The following is a 17826-nucleotide window of genomic DNA, read 5'->3' as shown; positions in this document are numbered from 1 at the left end:
GATTCTCATGGTTCGTCTGAGAGGCCATGTCACTTATTACAAGAAGACAGCCGTTTCTTTAAAACCGATGTCTCAACTTATAAAACAATCAGGAATCGAACTTTACAGACCTGAAGATAAGTTATGCTTGAAGTGGAAGTTAAAATGAGAAGGCAGGGCTTTCGAAAATAACCACAACCATACGGGTGCATGCATTTTGCTATTCCTCGTTGATGAAGACCAGTTACGAGATTGCGGCAATAGTCAGCAACAGACTAAACTGGAAGTACGAGAAGTTTCTGCTCGGTTTCGAACTTTTCGCGTGTTAGGCGAATGTGATAACCACTACACTACAGAAACAGCTGGCAATCAACGGACGTGTACAATGTGCAACCTCACTGTGTTGCTGCAGATTCGCATGGTGAGGCTGAGAGGCCAGGCCACTTATTACAAGACGACTGCTGTTTCTTTCAAAAACAGATGTTTCAACATATAAAACCACAAGATGTAGAAATTAGATCGAACTTAACATGATCTGCGTTACCTTCACAGGGACGTGACCCATCTAATCCACAGAGCCAAAGTGGAGAATTGAACTGACTGGAGAGCTGCATCTTAACGCTGACCTCCCGGACCTCGGCCTCCTGAAATGTTCCAAAGAAGCTCAACAAACACTCGAGGAACAGCAGCGCATCTTTCCACTGGGCTCAATACAGCTTGCACACTCATAGTGTGTGCAACAGTCTCACACTGCAAATGCTGCCCCCATTCTGTGTGTACTTCCATCGCAGATTTGGGTTTGAATCTTGTTTCCACTTCTTCTTTGTATCCGGGCGGTAGATGTTGAGAGCTGGCACAGACACAGCGGCTAGAATGGCCTCATACTGTGGTGTGATTATCCTCTCATTCGATGCTCACCTCTCTCTGTGGCCAGGGAACCCTAGGCCTTTTCTCATTTAATCTCTCCTGACTTGCACCCTGTCAGAGCGCTTTCCTGTTGTTCTGTTTGCTCCCACCAGGATTTGACTTGGTTAAAACGTCCGACATTTCTAACCCGCCCCGGTTTAAATGAAAGGTGATGGTGAAAGACGAGCTTTGTTGTCCTGTCGACAAATCCCGCCTGACTCGCTGAGTTGTTCCAGTATTTTCCGCAGATGTTAGATCGACTTTCGATGGCAATAACAGCGTGCTTCTGTTACGTTCCCGGGGCTCGTTGGTCTAGGGGTATGACATTCACTTACCTCTATTGACTAATTCCAGTTGATTCAGGCAGCTCTCTGTATGTTTCATTTTATTCAGTTCAACAACATCAGACTGTGTAATCTCTCTTCTACCTCCACCATCTGTTTATTTCCATCAAGTTATTTTCATTCCTTCCATTGGTATGTTTTACCCTCAGCATTGCCCCCCTCCCCCCAGCCCATACCATCCTACTTGAGCAACCCTGTCGCCAATTGTTCGCTGACACACTGCTTACTTTGTTCTGCTATTAACACATTCTGATCTCTTGAGGCGCCACTATCAGCACCTTTGTTAGCCTTGATTAGCCTCATTTACATTCCCTTTTTCTTTCTGTCCGAGACATTTTCGTCATTTTCCACCTATTGCTGACCACTCTATCGAGGCCCAATAGGGCACGCCAACCCCGCCCCATCCAGATTAGTCTGAATCTGACCCCATTTCCAGTTCTCCAGCTTTGACAAAGAGTCACCCAGGCCCGGAACGACCGCTGCCATCTCGCTCCACAGAGGCTGTCAGTCCTGCTGAGAGTGTCCAGTATGTTCTGTTTTTGTTTCAGAATGAAGCATCCGCAGTAAGTTGCATTTGTCGTTTATTTAGACATGTTTGAGATGGTGAATAAGTATGTTTATCTGCATTTGTAAATGCATGAAATTCTGTTGTGGATGAACTAGCTCCGAATATCCAAAATAGGAAGGTCCTTTTCTTCTCTTTGCCTGTCGATAATTCAGTGCTTGTGACTTAATGTGGAATTTATTTTAGTGGCTCATGAGAGACTAAACCTCATAATCCTCGAACATACGAGATGGGGGAACAAAAGTACTTTGTGCAAACATTCCTCACACAACATGAGAAGCACTTGATGTTTCTACCCGGTATGGCCCCGGGGACCTTTCGCATGTTAGGGGAATGTGCTAACCACTACACTACAGAAACCGCTGGCGGTGCAGTAATCAATGGACTTATGCAATGTTCAACCTCACTGTGTTGCTGCAGCTTCTCATGGTTCGTCTGAGAGGCCATGTCACTTATGACAAGAAGACAGCCGTTTCTTTAAAACCGATGTCTCAACTTAGAAAACAATCAGGAATCGAAATTTACAGACCTGAAGATGAGTTATGTTTTGCTTGAAGTGGAAGTTAAATTGAGAAGGCAGGGCTTTCGAAAATAACCACAACCATACGGGTGCATGCATTTTGCTATTCCTCGGTGATGAAGACCAGTTATGAGATTGCGGCAATAGTCAGCAACAGACTAACCTGGTAGTACGAGATGTTTCTGCCCGGTTTCGAACCGGGGACCTTTCGCGTGTGAGGCGAATGTGATAACCACTACACTACAGAAACAGCTGGCAATCCACGGACGTGTACAATGTGCAACCTCACTGTGCTGCTGCAGATTCGCATGGTGAGGCTGAGAGGCTAGGCCACTTATTACAAGACGACTGCCTTTTCTCATTTAATCTCTCCTGACTTGCACCCTGTCAGACCGCTTTCCTGTTGTTCTGTTTGCTCCCACCGGGATTTGACTTGGTTAAAACGTCCGACATTTCTAACCCGCCCCGGTTTTAATGAAAGGTGATGGTGAAAGACGAGCTTTGTTGTCCTGTCGACAAATCCCGCCTGACTCGCTGAGTTGTTCCAGTATTTTCCGCAGATGTTAGATCGACTTTCGATGGCAATAACAGCGTGCTTCTGTTACGTTCCCGGGGCTCGTTGGTCTAGGGGTATGACATTCACTGACCTCTATTGACTAATTCCAGTTGATTCAGGCAGCTCTCTGTATGTTTCATTTTATTCAGTTCAACAACATCAGACTGTGTAATCTCTCTTCTACCTCCACCATCTGTTTATTTCCATCAAGTTATTTTCATTCCTTCCATTGGTATGTTTTACCCTCAGCATTGCCCCCCTCCCCCCAGCCCATACCATCCTACTTGAGCAACCCTGTCGCCAATTGTTCGCTGACACACTGCTTACTTTGTTCTGCTATTAACACATTCTGATCTCTTGAGGCGCCACTATCAGCACCTTTGTTAGCCTTGATTAGCCTCATTTACATTCCCTTTTTCTTTCTGTCCGAGACTTTTTCGTCATTTTCCACCTATTGCTGACCACTCTATCGAGGCCCAATAGGGCACGCCAACCCCGCCCCATCCACATTTGTCTGAATCTGACCCCATTTCCAGTTCTCCAGCTTTGACAAAGAGTCACCCAGGCCCGGAACGACCGCTGCCATCTCGCTCCACAGAGGCCGTCAGTCCTGCTGAGATTGTCCAGTATGTTCTGTTTTTGTTTCAGAATGAAGCATCCGCAGTAAGTTGCATTTGTCGTTCATTTAGACATGTTTGACATGGTGAATAAGTAGGTTTATCTGCATTAGTAAATGCATGAAATTCTGTTGTGGATGAACTAGCTCCGCATATCCAAAATAAGAAGGTCCTTTTCTTCTCATTGCCTGTCGAAAATTCAGTGCTTGTGACTTCATGTGGAATTTATTTTAGTGGCTCATGAAAGACTAAACCTCATAATCCTCGAACATACGAGATGGGGGAACAAAAGTACTTTGTGCAAACATTCCTCACACAACATGAGAAGCACTTGATGTTTCTACCCGGTATGGCCTCGGGGACCTTTCGCATGTTAGGGGAATGTGCTAACCACTACACTACAGAAACCGCTGGCGGTGCAGTAATCAATGGACTTGTGCAGTGTTCAACCTCACTGTGTTGCTGCAGATTCTCATGGTTCGTCTGAGAGGCCATGTCACTTATTACAAGAAGACAGCCGTTTCTTTAAAACCGATGTCTCAACTTATAAAACAATCAGGAATCGAACTTTACAGACCTGAAGATAAGTTATGCTTGAAGTGGAAGTTAAAATGAGAAGGCAGGGCTTTCGAAAATAACCACAACCATACGGGTGCATGCATTTTGCTATTCCTCGTTGATGAAGACCAGTTACGAGATTGCGGCAATAGTCAGCAACAGACTAAACTGGAAGTACGAGAAGTTTCTGCTCGTTTTCGAACTTTTCGCGTGTTAGGCGAATGTGATAACCACTACACTACAGAAACAGCTGGCAATCAACGGACGTGTACAATGTGCAACCTCACTGTGTTGCTGCAGATTCGCATGGTGAGGCTGAGAGGCCAGGCCACTTATTACAAGACGACTGCTGTTTCTTTCAAAAACAGATGTTTCAACATATAAAACCACAAGATGTAGAAATTAGATCGAACTTAACATGATCTGCGTTACCTTCACAGGGACGTGACCCATCTAATCCACAGAGCCAAAGTGGAGAATTGAACTGACTGGAGAGCTGCATCTTAACGCTGACCTCCCGGACCTCGGCCTCCTGAAATGTTCCAAAGAAGCTCAACAAACACTCGAGGAACAGCAGCGCATCTTTCCACTGGGCTCAATACAGCTTGCACACTCATAGTGTGTGCAACAGTCTCACACTGCAAATGCTGCCCCCATTCTGTGTGTACTTCCATCGCAGATTTGGGTTTGAATCTTGTTTCCACTTCTTCTTTGTATCCGGGCGGTAGATGTTGAGAGCTGGCACAGACACAGCGGCTAGAATGGCCTCATACTGTGGTGTAATTATCCTCTCATTCGATGCTCACCTCTCTCTGTGGCCAGGGAACCCTAGGCCTTTTCTCATTTAATCTCTCCTGACTTGCACCCTGTCAGAGCGCTTTCCTGTTGTTCTGTTTGCTCCCACCAGGATTTGACTTGGTTAAAACGTCCGACATTTCTAACCCGCCCCGGTTTAAATGAAAGGTGATGGTGAAAGACGAGCTTTGTTGTCCTGTCGACAAATCCCGCCTGACTCGCTGAGTTGTTCCAGTATTTTCCGCAGATGTTAGATCGACTTTCGATGGCAATAACAGCGTGCTTCTGTTACGTTCCCGGGGCTCGTTGGTCTAGGGGTATGACATTCACTTACCTCTATTGACTAATTCCAGTTGATTCAGGCAGCTCTCTGTATGTTTCATTTTATTCAGTTCAACAACATCAGACTGTGTAATCTCTCTTCTACCTCCACCATCTGTTTATTTCCATCAAGTTATTTTCATTCCTTCCATTGGTATGTTTTACCCTCAGCATTGCCCCCCTCCCCCCAGCCCATACCATCCTACTTGAGCAACCCTGTCGCCAATTGTTCGCTGACACACTGCTTACTTTGTTCTGCTATTAACACATTCTGATCTCTTGAGGCGCCACTATCAGCACCTTTGTTAGCCTTGATTAGCCTCATTTACATTCCCTTTTTCTTTCTGTCCGAGACATTTTCGTCATTTTCCACCTATTGCTGACCACTCTATCGAGGCCCAATAGGGCACGCCAACCCCGCCCCATCCACATTAGTCTGAATCTGACCCCATTTCCAGTTCTCCAGCTTTGACAAAGAGTCACCCAGGCCCGGAACGACCGCTGCCATCTCGCTCCACAGAGGCTGTCAGTCCTGCTGAGAGTGTCCAGTATGTTCTGTTTTTGTTTCAGAATGAAGCATCCGCAGTAAGTTGCATTTGTCGTTTATTTAGACATGTTTGAGATGGTGAATAAGTATGTTTATCTGCATTTGTAAATGCATGAAATTCTGTTGTGGATGAACTAGCTCCGAATATCCTAAATAGGAAGGTCCTTTTCTTCTCTTTGCCTGTCGATAATTCAGTGCTTGTGACTTAATGTGGAATTTATTTTAGTGGCTCATGAGAGACTAAACCTCATAATCCTCGAACATACGAGATGGGGGAACAAAAGTACTTTGTGCAAACATTCCTCACACAACATGAGAAGCACTTGATGTTTCTACCCGGTATGGCCCCGGGGACCTTTCGCATGTTAGGGGAATGTGCTAACCACTACACTACAGAAACCGCTGGCGGTGCAGTAATCAATGGACTTATGCAATGTTCAACCTCACTGTGTTGCTGCAGCTTCTCATGGTTCGTCTGAGAGGCCATGTCACTTATGACAAGAAGACAGCCGTTTCTTTAAAACCGATGTCTCAACTTAGAAAACAATCAGGAATCGAAATTTACAAACCTGAAGATAAGTTATGTTTTGCTTGAAGTGGAAGTTAAATTGAGAAGGCAGGGCTTTCGAAAATAACCACAACCATACGGGTGCATGCATTTTGCTATTCCTCGGTGATGAAGACCAGTTATGACATTGCGGCAATAGTCAGCAACAGACTAACCTGGTAGTACGAGATGTTTCTGCCCGGTTTCGAACCGGGGACCTTTCGCGTGTGAGGCGAATGTGATAACCACTACACTACAGAAACAGCTGGCAATCCACGGACGTGTACAATGTGCAACCTCACTGTGCTGCTGCAGATTCGCATGGTGAGGCTGAGAGGCTAGGCCACTTATTACAAGACGACTGCCTTTTCTCATTTAATCTCTCCTGACTTGCACCCTGTCAGAGCGCTTTCCTGTTGTTCTGTTTGCTCCCACCGGGATTTGACTTGGTTAAAACGTCCGACATTTCTAACCCGTCCCGGTTTTAATGAAAGGTGATGGTGAAAGACGAGCTTTGTTGTCCTGTCGACAAATCCCGCCTGACTCGCTGAGTTGTTCCAGTATCTTCCGCAGATGTTGGATCAACTTTCGATGGCTATAACAGCGTGCTTCTGTGCCAGTTCCGCGGCTCGTTGGTCTAGGAGTATGATTCTCGCTTTGGGTGTCTCGATTGCGAAACTTGCGAGAGGTCCCGGGTTCAAATCCCGGACGAGCCCTTTGATAACGTTTTCTGTTGGTCAGGCGATATGTTTTCTTCATTTCTATGCGGCTCATTCGGCGGGATTCATTCACATTGGGTTTGCTTTGAGAAGCTGAGCTCACACAGCAGGGAACCAATAGGTTCGCGAGACAATCGCGACATTGTCTAAAAGCTTGTCTATGTGTGGACATTCACTTACCTCTATTGACTTATTCCAGTAGATTCAGGCAGCTCTCTGTATGTTTCATTTTATTCAGTTCAACAACATCAGACTGTGTAATCTCTCTTCTCCCTCCACCATCTGTTTATTTCCATCAAGTTATTTTCATTCCTTCCATTGGTATGTTTTACCCTCAGCATTGCCCCCCTCCCCCCAGCCCATACCATCCTACTTGAGCAATCTGATCCCTGTGGCCAATTGTTCGCTGACACACTGCTTACTTTGTTCTGCTATTAACACATTCTGATCTCTTGAGGCGCCACTATCAGCACCTTTGTTAGCCTTGATTAGCCTCATTTACATTCCCTTTTTCTTTCTGTCCGAGACATTTTCGTCATTTTCCACCTATTGCTGACCACTCTATCGAGGCCCAATCGGGCACGCCAACCCCGCCCCATCCACATTAGTCTGAATCTGACCCCATTTCCAGTTCTCCAGCTTTGACAAAGAGTCACCCAGGCCCGGAACGACCGCTGCCATCTCGCTCCACAGAGGCTGTCAGTCCTGCTGAGATTGTCCAGTATGTTCTGTTTTTGTTTCAGAATGAAGCATCCGCAGTAAGTTGCATTTGTCGTTCATTTAGACATGTTTGAGATGGTGAATAAGTATGTTTATCTGCATTTGTAAATGCATGAAATTCTGTTGTGGATGAACTAGCTCCGAATATCCAAAATAAGAAGGTCCTTTTCTTCTCATTGCCTGTCGAAAATTCAGTGCTTGTGACTTAATGTGGAATTTATTTTAGTGGCTCATGAGAGACTAAACCTCATAATCCTCGAACATACGAGATGGGGGAACAAAAGTACTTTGTGCAAACATTCCTCACACAACATGAGAAGCACTTGATGTTTCTACCCGGTATGGCCTCGGGGACCTTTCCCATGTTAGGGGAATGTGCTAACCACTACACTACAGAAACCGCTGGCGGTGCAGTAATCAATGGACTTGTGCAATGTTCAACCTCACTGTGTTGCTGCAGATTCTCATGGTTCGTCTGAGAGGCCATGTCACTTATTACAAGAAGACAGCCGTTTCTTTAAAACCGATGTCCCAACTTATAAAACAATCAGGAATCGAACTTTACAGACCTGAAGATAAGTTATGCTTGAAGTGGAAGTTAAATTGAGAAGGCAGGGCTTTCGAAAATAACCACAACCATACGGGTGCATGCATTTTGCTATTCCTCGTTGATGATGACCAGTTACGAGTTTGCGGCAATAGTCAGCAACAGACTAAACTGGAAGTACGAGAAGTTTCTGCTCGGTTTCGAACTTTTCGCGTGTTAGGCGAATGTGATAACCACTACACTATAGAAACAGCTGGAAATCAACGGACGTGTACAATGTGCAACCTCACTGTGTTGCTGCAGATTCGCATGGTGAGGCTGAGAGGCCAGGCCACTTATTACAAGACGACTGCTGTTTCTTTCAAAAGCAGATGTTTCAACATATAAAACCACAAGATGTAGAAATTAGATCGAACTTAACATGATCTGCGTTAACTTCACAGGGACGTGACCCATCTAATCCACAGAGCCAAAGTGGAGAATTGAACTGACTGGAGAGCTGCATCTTAACGCTGACCTCCCGGACCTCGGCCTCCTGAAATGTTCCAAAGAAGCTCAACAAACACTCGAGGAACAGCAGCGCATCTTTCCACTGGGCTCAATACAGCTTGTACACTCATAGTGTGTGCAACAGTCTCACACTGTAAATGCTGCCCCCATTCTGTGTGTACTTCCATCGCAGATTTGGGTTTGAATCTTGTTTCCACTTCTTCTTTGTATCCGGGCGGTAGTTGTTGAGAGCTGGCACAGACACAGCGGCTAGAATGGCCTCATACTGTGGTGTAATTATCCTCTCATTCGATGCTCACCTCACTCTGTGGCCAGGGAACCCTAGGCCTTTTCTCATTTAATCTCTCCTGACTTGCACCCTGTCAGACCGCTTTCCTGTTGTTCTGTTTGCTCCCACCAGGATTTGGCTTGGTTAAAACGTCCGACATTTCTAACCTTCCCCGGTTTTAATGAAAGGTGATGGTGAAAGACGAGCTTTGTTGTCCTGTCGACAAATCCCGCCTGACTCGCTGAGTTGTTCCAGTATTTTCCGCAGATCGACTTTCGATGGCAATAACAGCGTGCTTCTGTTACGTTCCCGGGGCTCGTTGGTCTAGGGGTATGACATTCACTGACCTCTATTGACTAATTCCAGTTGATTCAGGCAGCTCTCTGTATGTTTCATTTTATTCAGTTCAACAACATCAGACTGTGTAATCTCTCTTCTACATCCACCATCTGTTTATTTCCATCAAGTTATTTTCATTCCTTCCATTGGTATGTTTTACCCTCAGCATTGCCCCCCTCCCCCCAGCCCATACCATCCTACTTGAGCAACCCTGTCGCCAATTGTTCGCTGACACACTGCTTACTTTGTTCTGCTATTAACACATTCTGATCTCTTGAGGCGCCACTATCAGCACCTTTGTTAGCCTTGATTAGCCTCATTTACATTCCCTTTTTCTTTCTGTCCGAGACATTTCCGTCATTTTCCACCTATTGCTGACCACTCTATCGAGGCCCAATCGGGCACGCCAACCCCGCCCCATCCACATTAGTCTGAATCTGACCCCATTTCCAGTTCTCCAGCTTTGACAAAGAGTCACCCAGGCCCGGAACGACCGCTGCCATCTCGCTCCACAGAGGCTGTCAGTCCTGCTGAGATTGTCCAGTATGTTCTGTTTTTGTTTCAGAATGAAGCATCCGCAGTAAGTTGCATTTGTCGTTCATTTAGACATGTTTGAGATGGTGAATAAGTATGTTTATCTGCATTTGTAAATGCATGAAATTCTGTTGTGGATGAACTAGCTCCGAATATCCAAAATAAGAAGGTCCTTTTCTTCTCATTGCCTGTCGAAAATTCAGTGCTTGTGACTTAATGTGGAATTTATTTTAGTGGCTCATGAGAGACTAATCCTCATAATCCTCGAACATACGAGATGGGGGAACAAAAGTACTTTGAGCAAACATTCCTCACACAACATGAGAAGCACTTGATGTTTCTACCCGGTATGGCTCCGGGGACCTTTCGCATGTTAGGGGAATGTGCTAACCACTACACTACAGAAACCGCTGGCGGTGCAGTAATCAATGGACTTATGCAATGTTCAACCTCACTGTGTTGCTGCAGCTTCTCATGGTTCGTCTGAGAGGCCATGTCACTTATGACAAGAAGACAGCCGTTTCTTTAAAACCGATGTCTCAACTTAGAAAACAATCAGGAATCGAAATTTACAGACTTGTAGATAAGTTATGTTTTGCTTGAAGTGGAAGTTAAATTGAGAAGGCAGGGCTTTCGAAAATAACCACAACCATACGGGTGCATGCATTTTGCTATTCTTCGGTGATAAAGACCAGTTATGAGATTGCGGCAATAGTCAGCAACAGACTAAACTGGAAGTACGAGAAGTTTCTGCTCGGTTTCGAACTTTTCGCGTGTTAGGCGAATGTGATAACCACTACACTACAGAAACAGCTGGCAATCAACGGACGTGTACAATGTGCAACCTCACTGTGTTGCTGCAGATTCGCATGGTGAGGCTGAGAGGCCAGGCCACTTATTACAAGACGACTGCTGTTTCTTTCAAAAACAGACGTTTCAACATATAAAACCACAAGATGTAGAAATTAGATCGAACTTAACATGATCTGCGTTAACTTCACAGGGACGTGACCCATCTAATCCACAGAGCCAAAGTGGAGAATTGAACTGACTGGAGAGCTGCATCTTAACGCTGACCTCCCGGACCTCGGCCTCCTGAAATGTTCCAAAGAAGCTCAACAAACACTCGAGGAACAGCAGCGCATCTTTCCACTGGGCTCAATACAGCTTGCACACTCATAGTGTGTGCAACAGTCTCACACTGCAAATGCTGCCCCCATTCTGTGTGTACTTCCATCGCAGATTTGGGTTTGAATCTTGTTTCCACTTCTTTGTATCCGGGCGGTAGTTGTTGAGAGCTGGCACAGACACAGCGGCTAGAATGGCCTCATACTGTGGTGTAATTATTCTCTCATTCGATGCTCACCTCACTCTGTGGCCTGGGAACCCTAGGCCTTTTCTCATTTAATCTCTCCTGACTTGCACCCTGTCAGACCGCTTTCCTGTTGTTCTGTTTGCTCCCACCAGGATTTGACTTGGTTAAAACGTCCGACATTTCTAACCCGCCCCGGTTTAAATGAAAGGTGATGGTGAAAGACGAGCTTTGTTGTCCTGTCGACAAATCCCGCCTGACTCGCTGAGTTGTTCCAGTATTTTCCGCAGATGTTAGATCGACTTTCGATGGCAATAACAGCGTGCTTCTGTTACGTTCCCGGGGCTCGTTGGTCTAGGGGTATGACATTCACTTACCTCTATTGACTAATTCCAGTTGATTCAGGCAGCTCTCTGTATGTTTCATTTTATTCAGTTCAACAACATCAGACTGTGTAATCTCTCTTCTACCTCCACCATCTGTTTATTTCCATCAAGTTATTTTCATTCCTTCCATTGGTATGTTTTACCCTCAGCATTGCCCCCCTCCCCCCAGCCCATACCATCCTACTTGAGCAACCCTGTCGCCAATTGTTCGCTGACACACTGCTTACTTTGTTCTGCTATTAACACATTCTGATCTCTTGAGGCGCCACTATCAGCACCTTTGTTAGCCTTGATTAGCCTCATTTACATTCCCTTTTTCTTTCTGTCCGAGACATTTTCGTCATTTTCCACCTATTGCTGACCACTCTATCGAGGCCCAATAGGGCACGCCAACCCCGCCCCATCCACATTAGTCTGAATCTGACCCCATTTCCAGTTCTCCAGCTTTGACAAAGAGTCACCCAGGCCCGGAACGACCGCTGCCATCTCGCTCCACAGAGGCTGTCAGTCCTGCTGAGAGTGTCCAGTATGTTCTGTTTTTGTTTCAGAATGAAGCATCCGCAGTAAGTTGCATTTGTCGTTTATTTAGACATGTTTGAGATGGTGAATAAGTATGTTTATCTGCATTTGTAAATGCATGAAATTCTGTTGTGGATGAACTAGCTCCGAATATCCAAAATAGGAAGGTCCTTTTCTTCTCTTTGCCTGTCGATAATTCAGTGCTTGTGACTTAATGTGGAATTTATTTTCGTGGCTCATGAGAGACTAAACCTCATAATCCTCGAACATACGAGATGGGGGAACAAAAGTACTTTGTGCAAACATTCCTCACACAACATGAGAAGCACTTGATGTTTCTACCCGGTATGGCCCCGGGGACCTTTCGCATGTTAGGGGAATGTGCTAACCACTACACTACAGAAACCGCTGGCGGTGCAGTAATCAATGGACTTATGCAATGTTCAACCTCACTGTGTTGCTGCAGCTTCTCATGGTTCGTCTGAGAGGCCATGTCACTTATGACAAGAAGACAGCCGTTTCTTTAAAACCGATGTCTCAACTTAGAAAACAATCAGGAATCGAAATTTACAGACCTGAAGATAAGTTATGTTTTGCTTGAAGTGGAAGTTAAATTGAGAAGGCAGGGCTTTCGAAAATAACCACAACCATACGGGTGCATGCATTTTGCTATTCCTCGGTGATGAAGACCAGTTATGAGATTGCGGCAATAGTCAGCAACAGACTAACCTGGTAGCACGAGATGTTTCTGCCCGGTTTCGAACCGGGGACCTTTCGCGTGTGAGGCGAATGTGATAACCACTACACTACAGAAACAGCTGGCAACCCACGGACGTGTACAATGTGCAACCTCACTGTGCTGCTGCAGATTCGCATGGTGAGGCTGAGAGGCTAGGCCACTTATTACAAGACGACTGCCTTTTCTCATTTAATCTCTCCTGACTTGCACCCTGTCAGAGCGCTTTCCTGTTGTTCTGTTTGCTCCCACCGGGATTTGACTTGGTTAAAACGTCCGACATTTCTAACCCGTCCCGGTTTTAATGAAAGGTGATGGTGAAAGACGAGCTTTGTTGTCCTGTCGACAAATCCCGCCTGACTCGCTGAGTTGTTCCAGTATCTTCCGCAGATGTTGGATCAACTTTCGATGGCTATAACAGCGTGCTTCTGTGCCAGTTCCGCGGCTCGTTGGTCTAGGAGTATGATTCTCGCTTTGGGTGTCTCGATTGCGAAACTTGCGGGAGGTCCCGGGTTCAAATCCCGGACGAGCCCTTTGATAACGTTTTCTGATGGTCAGGCGATATGTTTTCTTCATTTCTATGCGGCTCATTCGGCGGGATTCATTCACATTGGGTTTGCTTTGAGAAGCTGAGCTCACACAGCAGGGAACCAATCGGTTCGCGAGACAATCGCGACATTGTCTAAAAGCTTGTCTATGTGTGGACATTCACTTACCTCTATTGACTTATTCCAGTAGATTCAGGCAGCTCTCTGTATGTTTCATTTTATTCAGTTCAACAACATCAGACTGTGTAATCTCTCTTCTCCCTCCACCATCTGTTTATTTCCATCAAGTTATTTTCATTCCTTCCATTGGTATGTTTTACCCTCAGCATTGCCCCCCTCCCCCCAGCCCATACCATCCTACTTGAGCAATCTGATCCCTGTGGCCAATTGTTCGCTGACACACTGCTTACTTTGTTCTGCTATTAACACATTCTGATCTCTTGAGGCGCCACTATCAGCACCTTTGTTAGCCTTGATTAGCCTCATTTACATTCCCTTTTTCTTTCTGTCCGAGACATTTTCGTCATTTTCCACCTATTGCTGACCACTCTATCGAGGCCCAATCGGGCACGCCAACCCCGCCCCATCCACATTAGTCTGAATCTGACCCCATTTCCAGTTCTCCAGCTTTGACAAAGAGTCACCCAAGCCCGGAACGACCGCTGCCATCTCGCTCCACAGAGGCTGTCAGTCCTGCTGAGATTGTCCAGTATGTTCTGTTTTTGTTTCAGAATGAAGCATCCGCAGTAAGTTGCATTTGTCGTTCATTTAGACATGTTTGAGATGGTGAATAAGTATGTTTATCTGCATTTGTAAATGCATGAAATTCTGTTGTGGATGAACTAGCTCCGAATATCCAAAATAAGAAGGTCCTTTTCTTCTCATTGCCTGTCGAAAATTCAGTGCTTGTGACTTAATGTGGAATTTATTTTAGTGGCTCATGAGAGACTAAACCTCATAATCCTCGAACATACGAGATGGGGGAACAAAAGTACTTTGTGCAAACATTCCTCACACAACATGAGAAGCACTTGATGTTTCTACCCGGTATGGCCTCGGGGACCTTTCGCATGTTAGGGGAATGTGCTAACCACTACACTACAGAAACCGCTGGCGGTGCAGTAATCAATGGACTTGTGCAGTGTTCAACCTCACTGTGTTGCTGCAGATTCTCATGGTTCGTCTGAGAGGCCATGTCACTTATTACAAGAAGACAGCCGTTTCTTTAAAACCGATGTCTCAACTTTTAAAACAATCAGGAATCGAACTTTACAGACCTGAAGTTAAGTTATGCTTGAAGTGGAAGTTAAATTGAGAAGGCAGGGCTTTCGAAAATAACCACAACCATACGGGTGCATGCATTTTGCTATTCCTCGTTGATGAAGACCAGTTACGAGATTGCGGCAATAGTCAGCAACAGACTAAACTGGAAGTACGAGAAGTTTCTGCTCGGTTTCGAACTTTTCGCGTGTTAGCTGAATGTGATAACCACTACACTACAGAAACAGCTGGCAATCAACGGACGTGTACAATGTGCAACCTCACTGTGTTGCTGCAGATTCGCATGGTGAGGCTGAGAGGCCAGGCCACTTATTACAAGACGACTGCTGTTTCTTTCAAAAACAGATGTTTCAACATATAAAACCACAAGATGTAGAAATTAGATCGAACTTAACATGATCTGCGTTAACTTCACAGGGACGTGACCCATCTAATCCACAGAGCCAAAGTGGAGAATTGAACTGACTGGAGAGCTGCATCTTAACGCTGACCTCCCGGACCTCGGCCTCCTGAAATGTTCCAAAGAAGCTCAACAAACACTCGAGGAACAGCAGCGCATCTTTCCACTGGGCTCAATACAGCTTGCACACTCATAGTGTGTGCAACAGTCTCACACTGCAAATGCTGCCCCCATTCTGTGTGTACTTCCATCGCAGATTTGGGTTTGAATCTTGTTTCCACTTCTTCTTTGTATCCGGGCGGTAGTTGTTGAGAGCTGGCACAGCCACAGCGGCTAGAATGGCCTCATACTGTGGTGTAATTATCCTCTCATTCGATGCTCACCTCACTCTGTGGCCAGGGAACCCTAGGCCTTTTCTCATTTAATCTCTCCTGACTTGCACCCTGTCAGACCGCTTTCCTGTTGTTCTGTTTGCTCCCACCAGGATTTGACTTGGTTAAAACGTCCGACATTTCTACCCCGCCCCGGTTTAAATGAAAGGTGATGGTGAAAGACGAGCTTTGTTGTCCTGTCGACAAATCCCGCCTGACTCGCTGAGTTGTTCCAGTATTTTCCGCAGATGTTAGATCGACTTTCGATGGCAATAACAGCGTGCTTCTGTTACGTTCCCGGGGCTCGTTGGTCTAGGGGTATGACATTCACTTACCTCTATTGACTAATTCCAGTTGATTCAGGCAGCTCTCTGTATGTTTCATTTTATTCAGTTCAACAACATCAGACTGTGTAATCTCTCTTCTACCTCAACCATCTGTTTATTTCCATCAAGTTATTTTCATTCCTTCCATTGGTATGTTTTACCCTCAGCATTGCCCCCCTCCCCCCAGCCCATACCATCCTACTTGAGCAACCCTGTCGCCAATTTTCGCTGACACACTGCTTACTTTGTTCTGCTATTAACACATTCTGATCTCTTGAGGCGCCACTATCAGCACCTTTGTTAGCCTTGATTAGCCTCATTTACATTCCCTTTTTCTTTCTGTCCGAGACATTTTCGTCATTTTCCACCTGTTGCTGACTACTCTATCGAGGCCCAATAGGGCACGCCAACCCCGCCCCATCCACATTAGTCTGAATCTGACCCCATTTCCAGTTCTCCAGCTTTGACAAAGAGTCACCCAGGCCCGGAACGACCGCTGCCATCTCGCTCCACAGAGGCTGTCAGTCCTGCTGAGATTGTCCAGTATGTTCTGTTTTTGTTTCAGAATGAAGCATCCGCAGTAAGTTGCATTTGTCGTTTATTTAGACATGTTTGAGATGGTGAATAAGTATGTTTATCTGCATTTGTAAATGCATGAAATTCTGTTGTGGATGAACTAGCTCCGAATATCCAAAATAGGAAGGTCCTTTTCTTCTCATTGCCTGTCGAAAATTCAGTGCTTGTGACTTAATGTGGAATTTATTTTAGTGGCTCATGAGAGACTAAACCTCATAATCCTCGAACATACGAGATGGGGGAACAAAAGTACTTTGTGCAAACATTCCTCACACAACATGAGAAGCACTTGATGTTTCTACCCGGTATGGCCCCGGGGACCTTTCGCATGTTAGGGGAATGTGCTAACCACTACACTACAGAAACCGCTGGCGGTGCAGTAATCAATGGACTTATGCAATGTTCAACCTCACTGTGTTGCTGCAGCTTCTCATGGTTCGTCTGAGAGGCCATGTCACTTACGACAAGAAGACAGCCGTTTCTTTAAAACCGATGTCTCAACTTAGAAAACAATCAGGAATCGAAATTTACAGACCTGAAGATAAGTTATGTTTTGCTTGAAGTGGAAGTTAAATTGAGAAGGCAGGGCTTTCGAAAATAACCACAACCATACGGGTGCATGCATTTTGCTATTCCTCGGTGATGAAGACCAGTTATGAGATTGCGGCAATAGTCAGCAACAGACTAACCTGGTAGGACGAGATGTTTCTGCCCGGTTTCGAAACGGGGACCTTTCGCGTGTGAGGCGAATGTGATAACCACTACACTACAGAAACAGCTGGCAATCCACGGACGTGTACAATGTGCAACCTCACTGTGCTGCTGCAGATTCGCATGGTGAGGCTGAGAGGCTAGGCCACTTATTACAAGACGACTGCCTTTTCTCATTTAATCTCTCCTGACTTGCACCCTGTCAGAGCGCTTTCCTGTTGTTCTGTTTGCTCCCACCGGGATTTGACTTGGTTAAAACGTCCGACATTTCTAACCCGTCCCGGTTTTAATGAAAGGTGATGCTGAAAGACGAGCTTTGTTGTCCTGTCGACAAATCCCGCCTGACTCGCTGAGTTGTTCCAGTATCTTCCGCAGATGTTGGATCAACTTTCGATGGCTATAACAGCGTGCTTCTGTGCTAGTTCCGCGGCTCGTTGGTCTAGGAGTATGATTCTCGCTTTGGGTGTCTCGATTGCTAAACTTGCGGGAGGTCCCGGGTTCAAATCCCGGACGAGCCCTTTGATAACGTTTTCTGTTGGTCAGGCGATATGTTTTCTTCATTTCTCTGCGGTTCATTCGGCGGGATTCATTCACATTGGGTTTGCTTTGAGAAGCTGAGCTCACACAGCAGGGAACCAATAGGTTCGCGAGACAATCGCGACATTGTCTAAAAGCTTGTCTATGTGTGGACATTCACTTACCTCTATTGACTTATTCCAGTAGATTCAGGCAGCTCTCTGTATGTTTCATTTTATTCAGTTCAACAAC

The 17826-nt window shown here is 45.6% G+C and overlaps 5 non-coding genes across 5 annotated transcripts; 1 reads left to right on the top strand and 4 right to left on the bottom strand.

The window, feature by feature from the left end:
* Window positions 1-2491: 2491 nt before the first annotated feature.
* trnav-cac (transfer RNA valine (anticodon CAC)) lies at window positions 2492-2564 on the bottom strand. Its single transcript has one exon. It is a non-coding gene; the product is annotated as a tRNA-Val (tRNA).
* Window positions 2565-6445: 3881 nt separating this feature from the next.
* Window positions 6446-6518, bottom strand: trnav-cac (transfer RNA valine (anticodon CAC)). Its single transcript has one exon. It is a non-coding gene; the product is annotated as a tRNA-Val (tRNA).
* Window positions 6519-6881: 363 nt separating this feature from the next.
* On the top strand, window positions 6882-6971 carry trnap-ugg (transfer RNA proline (anticodon UGG)). Its single transcript is given in 2 exon segments — window positions 6882-6917; window positions 6936-6971. It is a non-coding gene; the product is annotated as a tRNA-Pro (tRNA).
* Window positions 6972-12852: 5881 nt separating this feature from the next.
* On the bottom strand, window positions 12853-12925 carry trnav-cac (transfer RNA valine (anticodon CAC)). Its single transcript has one exon. It is a non-coding gene; the product is annotated as a tRNA-Val (tRNA).
* A 4125-nt stretch (window positions 12926-17050) lies between these two features.
* trnav-cac (transfer RNA valine (anticodon CAC)) lies at window positions 17051-17123 on the bottom strand. Its single transcript has one exon. It is a non-coding gene; the product is annotated as a tRNA-Val (tRNA).
* Window positions 17124-17826: the final 703 nt, after the last annotated feature.

The sequence above is a fragment of the Scyliorhinus torazame genome, chromosome 5, assembly GCF_047496885.1.
Source record: "Scyliorhinus torazame isolate Kashiwa2021f chromosome 5, sScyTor2.1, whole genome shotgun sequence".
Classification (NCBI taxonomy): Eukaryota; Metazoa; Chordata; class Chondrichthyes; order Carcharhiniformes; family Scyliorhinidae; genus Scyliorhinus; species Scyliorhinus torazame.
This window is presented reverse-complemented; position numbering and strand designations above follow the sequence as displayed.